Genomic DNA, 12456 nt, shown 5'->3' with positions numbered 1-12456 from the left:
GTTTTTCCCCATTCAGAGAAACCCAAGGCAATTTCTAGCTAATGTTCTGCTTTCCTACGCCCAAGTGTAAGTGTGGGAATATTACCCTATGAATCCTAGCACTGTAAGAAGATGGGTTGGCTAATAACAGCAAGCCTGGCTTTCTTCTCGTTCCTGTCATTGGGCTTTTTAGTCCCCACCACAAGTTGAAATGTTAAAAACCCAACATGCTGCTCCCAAGAGTTCCTATGGCCACCTATCTTTGCCTCAACAGCAGCTTCAGTTCTCCAGCAATACAAGTGCTGAAATGGAAGCAGGGAAATAGAGACCAAAGCGTGTAACAGTGGGACTGCTGGATTGCTTTGTAGAAGAGGAAGGTGCTATTGAAAATGTTACAGCTGCTACATCCATTTAGACTTGGAAAATAGCATTTGGTCTATAAGAGGTTGTAAAGCGGAACCTTAAAAAAAAAAAAAAAAAAGAAATAGGGGGAAAAAAAAGAGAGGGAGAAACGCAACCTGAGGGCTCTCATTCTCTCCCACTGACGCCAGAAAACGAAGGGATGGAAATATTGTCAAACCTGTCCTTAAGCTAATTAAGGACTGATGAATGAGCAGCACGGACGTCAGCCCATGAGAGGGGTGAGCGATTTCCACCTCATTTCCACTCTGCAATTTAATATTCATGAAAAGACCAACAAAGAGAAGTGACATCATCTCTTATCTGAAGGCCAGCTAGGAAACAAAAAATAACCCATGGGATTGCTCCATTGCAAATGGTCCAAAAGGCATCCAAGCATGCCTGACCATGGGACCAACGTCTGTGCCAACAGATGAAAGCTGAGATCTCTCTACTGAAGCTTCTGCAAAGGCAGGGAAAAGGGAACACGTCAGGGTGCTCCAGTGCCACCTCTTCCCCTCTGTCACAAACGGCCCATTTGTGAGCTGAACCCTGGACTCAGTGATCCTTACGGGTCCCTTCCACTTGGGATATTCCATGATTTTATGATAGGAAGTCCTCTAGAACTGCTCAAATCTCATGAAAACTGAGCAAATCTCTTCAGCCACAAGAAATCCAACCGCCAGCACCGCACACACGCCTGAGTGCATCTGCAGGTGTCTGGGAGAAGAACGGCACTGAATCCTCCCCACGAGAGCCCTGCAGTCACGGGGGAGGGCTGGGAACTCTGCCTCTCTTCCTTGGGGGATTTGATGTACTTCCAAGCGATGGGGAGGCTGCCAGGTTCTCCAGCTCAAGGGGAAACAACAACAACACGCGTTAATCAGATGAATTTCAGATTCCTGCTGTCAGCACGTGGCTGCAGGACATTCACTTCCCAAGCTGACATCTGCCATCATGCAAAGATGTGTGGATGCCAGCCACAGATACCTGCTGTAACCATCCCACCCTGAGCACACAGAGAGAGGAGGAAAAAATCGCCCTCAGCTCTGCAGAGAGAAAACATCTCCTGGTCCAGAGACAGCCATACCCATAGGTTGTCCTTTCTCTCTGCCACCACCCATCCTGCAGACTGAACTGAGTGGCACAGAACACCCCAACAACCCTATGGTGTGGGACATTGGAGCCCTTGGTGTTTTCTGCACTCTTCAGAGCTTCTTTTTCTCCTTAATATGATGTATTCTGAAGGCCAGATAATAAGGCTATTAATTCTTTGGCTCGTGCTGCGGACTATTTAATGGAACATGACAAGAAAACAGTGTTTCTTTCCTGGGAGTAATTATTGTTTGACTTTAAGTCTTTACCTACGGCAATAGCTGCAAGGAGAATAGTCCCATTAAAGGCAGGTGGGAACTCTAAATCCTTAGAAATGAGGACAGTTTTTTAACCTGAAAGACATCATAAATGATCATAGCCGGGCTACTTAATTTATATCTCATTTTGGAACATTTAATGGGGTTTCTTTTCATTGCAGAACCAGGCAATCGGTGACTCTAATAGTCGGCGTTTTTCTACACTGTGCCTCTTCCCACACCTGGAGCCAGACTGAGCAAGCAAGCCATCCCTCATCACAGGGCTGCCCTCTTTTCCCAGTCATCCTTGGAAAGCCAAAGACCTCCCAGGCTTTTTGCCCACGACAGAGGCAACCGCAGCCACCCAGGTATGGTGAGAAGCAGCTTCTCCCCATCCCCATCCAGGCCCCAGGCTTTCTTCTGACACTGCTGCCTTCCTCCCTTGGCCAGGCTCGAGCCCAGAAATCCCATCTCAGACCTGAAAAGTCCTTTTCCAAATAGAAGCGCAATCAGCACCGCTTTGTAGCCATGACAAGTTTCCCTTTCCAAGAATCAGTGCATTCCAACAGCAGTATTTCAGGCTGAGGGACTTTGCCAGGTCAGAACTATTGCCCCTTTCCCTTCCCCCTCCAAATAACAGCATTCAACACACATTCAAGTCCCATGGAGGGGCTCGATTCACAGCAACCCCACATGGAGGCACCATCCAGACAAGACTCAGTGCTGCAGTCCTTGGAGGAGAACAGAGCCCTGACCCCAAGGCCACATCAGATGAATTCTTTCTCTCTACTTTCCCTCCCCATACCTCATTTTTCCACCCTGGAGGTAACAACAGCTTCTGGAGGCCATTGAGAGGGCTACCCTCAGCATCACCACGATGTTACTGTGTTTGCTTTCCCACAGCTATAACACACTAATGGGGCACTGGGTGACTGTTTGGCCACATTTCCAATCTGTCCATGTTTCCAATCTGTCCACGAGATGAGTTTGTCCCATTGAGGGACAGGTAAATACAGCTGAGTTAGTGCCCTACTGCAGAATGCAATGTAGCTTATGTGAATCACCAGGATGGATGGACAGCCACAAGACAGGGGCAGCAGCAGGAGCTCTCCCTTCCAGAACAACCCACCAGCAATCAGGGTGCAGTGTACTGCAGTCAGGATCCACCCATGCAGTGCCTTGTTCTGGAAACCTGGAATCTGGAACCAATCCTTCCTCAAAGAACAATTCCCAAATCCTCTGGCACATCCTTTCCCTGTAATTGCAGACCCTACTGGAAAATCCTCATCAAACATAATGAGGCTAGATGGGTTTACTGCATAGGGTTATGAGAGCTTCTCCCTAGGTTTTATTATGGTAGGGTTGCTCCTGATTGCTAGGCTACATGGTGTTGCTGTTGGCAAGGAGCAGAGCCGTGGTCCACATGTGAGCTGGGGGTGACTCATGAGAGCTGGCCTGAGCAGCTCCTGCTGCCTCTGCAGAGCCTCGAGAAGAACATTCCCTTCTGCTGAGGCACAGCCCAGATCCACAGGCAGCAGAGAGCCCTGCGTGGCCCCACTGGGGATCCCAGCACTCCCCGGAAGGCAGCCCCATAGGGACAGCCCTGTGCATCCAGCTCTGGGGAACGAGACGCCAGCACTGGGACTGCTCTCTCCTCATCCCACCCTCTGCACTCTGCTGCAAGTTCTCATCACAGCCCCAATTCAAAAGAACGATTAAAAAAAAAAAAAAAAAGAAATTGAACACCCTCAAAACCAGCTGCCCTTTGCTCACACAGCCCAAATGCATGCTTTTGCCACTTTTCCTTCTTATTTTCACTTTGCTGCTTTTGGCAACCAGAGATGCTCTGTATGAAGTTCCTCCCTGCTTCCAGCCAGCAGCCCAGAAGCAGCATCACACAGCTCCCATCTCCTTCACTTTAGCTATGTTTTGCTTCAGAAATCAAAGAGCTTGTGGGAATCACAGCTCCCCACAGCTTCCCATCCTTGCTGACAGATACACACCTGAAGCCCAGACCTCCCCAGCTCACTTCCCAACTTTGCTGCAAGGCACCAGGCAGCCCACGGAGACACCGAGCGGCTAAAAACCTGCACTGCACATCAAGCAACGCTCATAAAGCCTGGGAACTCCGTGCAATCCTTCTGCACCTCACAACCTGCAGTGTTCCATGTCAAATGAGTGGCCCAGGCTCACGCCAGCCCCTCTCTCTCCCCTGTCAGTGAGCAGCTGCATTGCACGGAGCAGATGATGATTTGAAACTGGATGTACTAAGCTCTGGACATGCCACATCATTTGTCCCGACCTTGTGAAGCAGCCTGGAAACAGCACACAGCAATGGGACTTGCTTGAATTGCAGTGAGAGTACAAAGATATCTTTACCTCTCATCCCATGGGCTGTCCGCAAGGAGTCCCTGCATGTCTCCAATGAGCCCTCATGTGCCTGCTGGATCCCTGGAGAGTAATAAAACTGGGATTTCAGCTTGCATGGATTTAATAAAAAGAGAAAGGAAAAACAATTCCTCAAAAGTCGTCTCTCAGAAGCAGCTGTTTCTGCATGAGAAGCCCCAGATGGTTCTGGGTTCATGAGGTGTTGCAGTGCAAGCAAAGCCCCTGAGGATGGCTGGAAGATGGCTGGCACGGGGTATTTTGGGGTGCATTTTCCACGGGGTCCTGCCTCTATCCATATGTGTGGCTCTTTCCAGCTTGTGCTCTGCAGCCCAGAAGGGACTCAGGCATGGAGGAGCACAGGGGCTACACAAAGCTGGGCTGGAATTCTCTCTGCCTAGCTCACAGCCCAGATCTCTGCCCATAGAGTGTTCAGGACACGATGCACACAGTACACTGCACACATTCAGGACACGATGTTGGCACAGCTGTCAATCCTCCTCTAAATCCTCCTTGCCAACTTCTGCCAAATTTGGCAGAGAACCCAGAGCCCCGAGGGAAAGAATTTTGAATAACTTCTATGAAAACACACAGATGGATAAAGCAGGAAAGCTCCTATATCTATCCCACAGAGCCAGCCTGCAGGGTGAGCACAAGCCTATGAGCCATCAGCGATCGCCCATCGCTGTGCTCTGGGGTCTGTGCTGGAATCCAGGTGCAGCAGCACAGCCCCAACCTGCCATCTAGTGTTTCCCTCCCAGCTCTGGCTGCATACCCCTGCAGCATCACCCATAACTCAGCCAGCTGCTGAGCGATTCCTAGCACAAAATGCAAATGCAGACCCTATAAGCACACCAGCAGCAGAACCCGTGGGCTCTATGCCCTCCTCAGTGCTCCACCAGCTCCCCATTCTGCTCAGCATCCCACAGCACTGTAGGATCAGGTGCACACACCAGGCTGGGACTGGGCATCCCATGCCAGAGGTAAGCCCTGCTTTCCCCACACTGTGCACAAAGCACATGCTCGGCTTTGTCCTATGCTTGTCCCTGCTCCTGGCAGCCCCTACAGCCATCAGAGTCCCCAGCTGACCCCAGCCCAGCATCTGGAAGTGCTCAAAGCTGCTCCTGCAAGTGTTTCAGCACTGGGACCCACATTGCCACGCTCCTCCTTGGTCAGCCAGCAGGCAGGGTGAGCAGACAGCAGGGTCAGCACGGAGGCTGAGGTCAGAAAAAGGCTTCTGAAAGCCGTGATGAATTTCTGCCTTTACTTTTTTCCCCACCCCTTTGCTCCCCACATTTACATTTTTCCTCCCTGCAGCAGTGCCCGTCTTCACTAGCAACAAGAGCCTGACCATCACAGCTGCCCACCCCATATTCCTCACAGCCTTTCACCATTGCCTGCATCCTCAGGACAGAAACCCCAGCGTGATGCACATGTCACAGGGACGCTTTTGAGGGACACTCCTTGCCACACTCACAGCTGCCATCCATCCCAGGAGCTCTGCCAGCTTCCCACCCTGCTCTGTGCCATCAAACCCATCAGCTGTGGGCACATTTCTCTCCCATGAAGGATCTGAGTTTTGTTCCTGGGAACACATGGAACTCACTGCTTCTATCTTGCAAGGGTGAACCAGATGCTTCCACTATGCAAGGGGTTGACCTGATGCCTCTACCACACTCCAAACTCCCACAAAAGCCTTCAGCACAGCCACAGTGCCAGTATTTTAGTCAGCTGCCAGGGGATAATTCTGGATCTTAACTCACTCTGACTGCTTACAACATTGACACTGCCTGCCCTATTCGTTATGCTTTGTTCCCAGGAATCTCAGACCCAAATTTCTTACGGTTACAGAATTGTCCAGATGCAGCTTTCACATAGCGTTGTTGGGCAAGTGCCATACTGAAAGGAAACAGAGCATCTAGCTTTGCCTCTTGCTTAAAACTGTTTAGAAAAACCAGCAGTTTTGAAAACGGAAAGATTAAAGTAGTCCAAACAAAAAGGCCAAACCTAAGCACTGCAGACCATGCTGTAATGATGTCATGTAAACAGGGAAGGGGCGGCCACAGTCCTTTGCAGATGGAGCTGCTGAAGAAAATAATCAGGGCTGGGTTATTTTGCCCTTTGAGGATTTTATGGCAATGGAACCAGCATTCCCAGTCCTGGCCCACACTGGGTGCAGGCTGCAGCCACTCCATCCCTTGTCCCAAAGGCAAAGGATTGTGCTGGGTTTGGACAGCCTGGGTCAAAGGGGGCTGAACCAACTTCCATTTGTTAACTCCCCTCTCAAAATGTAAGAGTTCAACATCAGGTGGTAAATTATCCCCAGACCCTTTAGAATAACAGATTACCCATGCTTATAAGCCACAGTGGTTTATTTGTTTTGTAAACCAGGGCCTCTCCCACTGCTCCAGCACACATTTCCTCTCCAAGCTGAAACCCAAGCCCCCCACACCAAACAGAACTGCTATTCATTCCCTGCCCCATCAATCCAGCCTGGGTAGAGACTCCACTGCCCTGCCAGCACTGCTCAGACAATGCAGTCCTACAGCACCCAGCCCTGTGCAGGTATTGGGCAGCTCTGGGGCACACCAAGGGGAAGGGTGTTGGGCACTCACAGTTGAGGTTGGCAACAGTGCTTTTGGATGTGACCCTTTGTCCCTGCTCGATGAGGACATGGGTGGTTGGCATGTCCCAGGGCTTGAATGAGCACATAGACAGGGCATGGACTTGAATATGAGCACAGATAAAGGCATGGGCTGTTGGCATGTCCTTGCTCTCTCCAAGTCATGCAATAAGACTTGGGGGGAAAAAAACAGGCAACCAACATTCTGCAGCACACAGGCAGAGAGAATGGCAGCCCAGCCAGCCATACCCATACTCAGTGCTCTTGGTCTTGAACTGGAGCAGGGGCATTTCATGTCAGGTACACAAGGCCAAGGTTTTTCAGTGTCCCATTTTAGCCTGCAGCCAGCACCACATTTCTCTGCAGAAAGACAGCAGGACAAAGCTCCCTTATCACTGCACTCCCCCTCAAGAAGTGGATGGAAGGGAGGAGTAGAAGCTTTGCAGGAGATGGAAATCAACACCAAATGGAAAGCAGCCTTACGAGATGTATTTCCCTCCTGAAACACTGATAAGGAAGGCAAGCAGACTGCAGAGCACAGCATAAATTGAGATAGGGAGGACATCCCTGACCACGAAGCAGTACCCAGGTGGGAGCTTGATTCTGCTGCAGCCAGCTGCCCCCAGACCTGCTTTCCCCATTTCTGCTATTGTTTCCCCTCTACCACCTCACCTGCATTCAGTACCAGCTCTAAGAAGGTCAACATCACACAAAAATCATGACTTCATTTGCCTATCATCTCCAACTCGCTCATCAACTTCCATCACCCCCATAAAGATCCCCTCCATGGGGTGAGCAGGTTGATGTAATACTTTTGCCTCTTCCCACCCATTGCATCAGCGCTCTGTGCTGTGCAGCATCACGACGTGGCAGCTCCTTTCTGTGCAGTTAACTCTGAGCCCAGCTGGGCTCCTCACTATCCCAAATGCATTCCAGATGGCTGCAGAGCAGAGCGCAGCAGATCCCAGCTTTGCAAGGCTGGTGTAGCAGCACCTCCTGCTAACTCTATGGTCAGACAATCACCTTTATTAATAGAAAATAAGTAGTGTTCAGCTTCCTTCTCACTTTCTGGTGCATGCAGCACTGCAGCCCATGCAGGTGTACCTCCCAGCACACATCCTCTTGCTCTAAATGCCATGGCACAACGTCATGGTCTGCTGGCCACAGCTAAGTTTGCAATCTGACAGGAGAAAGCAAGGAAGAAAGGTGTCCGTACCCATGCAGCTGAGCAGAACCTGCAAACCTGCACCATTTAGCAAAAACACACAGAATTGCAATGACTGCACTGAATGCAAAGCCACCTGAAGAGCTCATTCAGTTCTTGCAGTTCATCAGCCAAGCATCTGAGCCATTTCTAACTCCAGCATCTCCTCGGAGGCTTTGGGCTGTGCAGCATTATCATGCAGTCAAAAAATAGAAATCTCAGCTAAGCCCCATGCAACAACAACAAGGAATGGGCTTACAGCAAACGGCCCATCTCACTCTGTCAAACTCCACAAGAAATCTGCTACCCACACCAAACAAATACAAATAGCCCACAGAACAGATGGGAGCAGCTGTCTGAGAAAATTGGTACTAATTGCTGCTTTGCTCAGAATTCACAGCCCACATTGTGCAGTCTGAGCAGCCACTGAAGCGCAGGAGCTGTGCCCTGAGAGCAGAGACCCAACCTCTCCAGCAGCACTTTGTACTGGAGCAGCATCACAGACACTGCTGGGGTCTTTTAGAGCTCAGGAAAGAGAGATATCACAGCCTCCTGCAAACAGCACAGAGACAACGGCACATAATTAAGGCCCTAACAGCAAGCATGGGCTTAAGCTGCCAAAAAGCCTCCTTTGTAACCTCCCTGCAGAGGTATAAAGTGCTGAGCAAACCTGGAAGAAAGAAGATGGGGCTCTTCATTTCCCAGACTGATTTATGCTGCACAAACAGCATCTCACGCCGTCGCTGACGATTTCATGCTGAGTTACTCATGCTGCCTTCCCAACACAGCACAGCTTGCAGATGGGATGGAGGTTCGGTACGCCTCGAAAAGGAGCGAGGGGATATTTCTGTTTGACAGCTTGTTTTCTTTGGTCAATGCACGGAAGGGTTTTAGTTCATTATTTCATGTCTGGGCACCATTCCCAGCCACCAAAGGGGTGGTGGAAGTCGCAGGTTTCAATAGAGACCGAAACACTTCTCCTGATTCTGCCTCAGCCAGCACGCAGGATGGGCTTTGGGATAGGGAGCGATTAATGGCTGTAATCTGAGTCCTGAAATCCTCTGCATTGGGTGAAAAAAAATGAGGAATTCAGGGCTTTTTCACACTTTCTGAGGGCTAGATGTCCTAAGTTGAGGGGCACTGGCAGCACCCATGGGTGCTCTGTGGGATCTGCAGCCCCAGGGAGGAGGAAGAGCTGCGGCGGGTGCAGGAGGAAGGAGCAGAGCAGCAGCACGCTGTGAGGTGCCCTGGCTTTCACCCCACCTGCCTAATATCCACTCATGATTTAGTACAAGTCTTGGCTTCACACCGGGAGGCTGGAGCTGTAACATGAGCTGCAATAGCACAGGGTAATAGTCTGTGCAAAGAATAGAAGTGAAGGAATGATATTTTCACCCTTTGGGCATTGGGGGGTGGTTATGTTTGCAGAGGTGCCCAACATTTGCAGGTACACCAGGGACAATTTGTCACCAGGTTCATGGGGTGACCTCCTGCCTGGCAGAATGCAGGTAGCTGGTTGAAAGTCCCAAATGCAGAACAGAACACTTGATTCTCTCCGTTCCTGGCACAGCCCTCACATCACCTGGCTGCATCCCACACTGCACCAGGCAGAGCTGCTGCCCCACAAACCACATTGCAGAAAAACCACAGAGCTCTTCCTGTTGTTACTTCCTATGTTTCTGTGTTCATCCACAACCTGATCAACAGGAAAACAACACCTGACTGCTGTCACCCAGGTCTGACATGTTGCACTTAACACCCAAACCGGTGTGACTCGTGTGCTTTAATACCTCTTTGGGGCCATTGGGACAGGAGGTTCCCATGCACAGAGGGGGCTGTCAGCACTCAGGTTTACATTTTCACTCCCGTCTGCCCCCCAAGGAATCACAAGAAGCCAGCAAAGCCATTCAGGATGCCATGAGCGAGGCACGCTGGCTGTTTATGGCGTATCACCAAAAGGCCAAAGCTGACTCTCTCCAGACATATCAGGAGAAGCTATTTACTGCCACAGCTGAAAATCCTGCAAGGCTTGCAGCCGTCAGCCCACAGACAGCTTGAAAAGGTCAGGCTGATAGAAACACACGTACTCAGAAGGGCTGAGATGAAACACGTGCATGTGGGCACTGTGAACATGGACTGCTGGTGCTCAGCTCAATGGAAGCTGCAAGCAGAAGGTGACACCCAACACTTGCAGACCCCGTTCTTCCTCTGCACCCGCAGTGCCCCACTGCGTGCCTTTGCTTAAACCCAGTACAGTTGTTACTGCGCCCATCCATGCTTGCAATCCTGATGGATCTGCTTTCCAGGAACATTTGTTTTGTTGTTTCCAGCACGTAAGGAAATTGATTTTGACACTAATAACCTCCAAAAGCAGCAGAAATACCATTCCTTAAGCACAAGCTTGCTGGAGACAGTGACAGATTTGCATTGGCTTGAGTGAGCTTTAATGGGGGCCTGGCTGTCTCCTGGAGTTACAGCACACTGCAAGGCATGGGGAAAGCACATCCAAGTGGGCTGATTGGGTCTGGGCTGCCTTGTGCAGCATCTGCTTCAACACAGCCCAAAAGCAGTGCCAGAGGAGAGCTGGGCTCTGTAACAGTTCATGCCCCATTTCAAACAATTGCACTTGAGAAGGAAGATGATGATTTGCAAAGGCTCTGCAGAACACACGAGCTCAGTGACTGAGCTTGCAACACTGCTTGGCCTCAGGAAAAGCAGAAGTAAAACCATGGCTTTGGTATCCGTGGAAAAGTCACTGCTTTTTCCAGGTATCCTCTGCTGCTTCTCCTTGAGAAGAAAGGCCCTGGAAATGCTGTGCCCAGCCCAAATAATATTTTTACCTTAGTTTAATAACTGAAAAAGCTAACAGTATTTGTGACTGTGATTATCATCCCGGTTAAAGCCCAGCTATGACAAATGATGACACTGCTCCACCTGCCCAGAGATTGCCTTCAGCACATCTCAAGCACTGAAGGAACTCAGCCTGGCTGCTTTCCCTGACCTTCAGCAGGTCGTTTTACTCCACACTTCCATCTTCCTGCCCATTTTGACCATCAGCTGTATGGGCTCACTCTGGGCCAGGTGAGCTTACAGCTGTGCTGGATGGGCAGGGCGCTGCCTGACATGAGTGCTGCCATCCCATAACATCCCTCAGGGTTCACCAACCTCATAGGAAGGCAGAAAAACCTTGCCTGAAGTCAGGCAGGCAGGAGATCTGGGGAATGGATCCAGGGAGGAGCAGCAGCCCTGAGGCTCCCTCCCATCCTTGAGTTTTATGAGCTCCTGGATTTATCACCAGTTCCCTCTGCACAACCCAACTCCTGCCAGGATCACTCTGTTTCAAACAGTAAAAGGAGAAAAAAATGTTACAAGACAAGGGAGCAATGCCAGGAAAACCCCAGGAGGGCCAAACCTCAGCAACACCTCCCTGCCTGTGAGCCAGGCATGGAGGAGCGAGTGCAGGATGGATAGGGAGACACAGAGCCCTGGGTTTCCATCTGGACTCCCTTTGGGTTTCTTTTAGTTTTTTTCTCTTATTTCTCCTGATAAAACCCATGTTTCAACATTGGATGCTTTCCTCCACACAATCTCACTAACCAAAACATTCAGGCTCTGTGCCTTCAGTGTTGGGGAGCTGAGAAATTTCAACCGAGCATCAGTTTCCTGAGCTTCGGTAGCCAAAAGATTAGGAAATGATTCTCTTTCTCCCCAGCCAAACTCCTGGATCATCTCCTGTGCTCAGTACCCATTTCTCCCAGCACATCACCCCAGAATGGCTCCGTGCACCTCTTTTGGCACTGACTTCCCCCTCTATTTGCTCACCCAGTTTCTTCCCATGGGAGCTGCAGTATTTTTTCCATTATTCCCAAGCCTATCTGATGACAATTTAACCTCTGCCAGCTGAAGGCCCAGCAGCCTCCCATGGAAAGCCCATTAAATCTGACAGCAATATCCTGATCTGCTCAGAGCAGCTCTGTCCCATCGCTGGGCCCGAGGCTCCACTTAAACCCACATCCCCAACTCCTGAAAGCAGCCCAGGAGGCAGAACCAGACAGGCACAGAGAACTGGAAGCTGCCTGGAAACAGCAGTTTTCATGGTAAATAACAGCAAGAAGTGTTTGTGTTGGGTTCCTGCAGACACAGAAAGCACTCCCCCCTTCCTAAGGGATCAGCAAGGCACTTCCAAGCCTAGGAAAGCAATAAAGATAAAGCCCATCTGGTTGCTGCCCTTCTTCTGATTCACAGTGCTAAATAAAATACCAGAAACTGATCCTTTTCTCTCCTTTTTTCTTGTGAGCAGCCAGTAGGGCCTTCATATTTTCCCACTTACATCATCCAACGTGGTTTGAATCTACAGTGACTGGTAAAGCCTCAAAGGTATAATTGCAGTTGTCTTAGGAAAGTGAAATCATATGGTGTTCCCAAGATCCCCTCCCCCTCTGCTTTTTGCCTTCTCTTTTCCCCTCCTTTTAATGTTTCTCACTCAGCTTCCAGATGTTTCCTGGGGAGGAAAA

The 12456-nt window shown here is 50.1% G+C and overlaps 1 long non-coding RNA gene across 3 annotated transcripts in view; it reads right to left on the bottom strand.

Annotated features, from left to right (window-relative positions):
• LOC116234082 (uncharacterized) overlaps window positions 1–12456 on the bottom strand; it is a 46585-nt gene that overhangs the window by 31766 nt on the left and 2363 nt on the right. The gene's annotated exons all lie outside the window — the stretch shown is intronic.

This window comes from Phasianus colchicus, chromosome 19 (assembly GCF_987193195.1).
Source record: "Phasianus colchicus chromosome 19, bPhaCol1.hap1.1, whole genome shotgun sequence".
NCBI classification, from domain to species: Eukaryota; Metazoa; Chordata; class Aves; order Galliformes; family Phasianidae; genus Phasianus; species Phasianus colchicus.
Note: the sequence above shows the minus strand (reverse complement) of the source record. Positions and strands in the feature narration are given on the sequence as shown.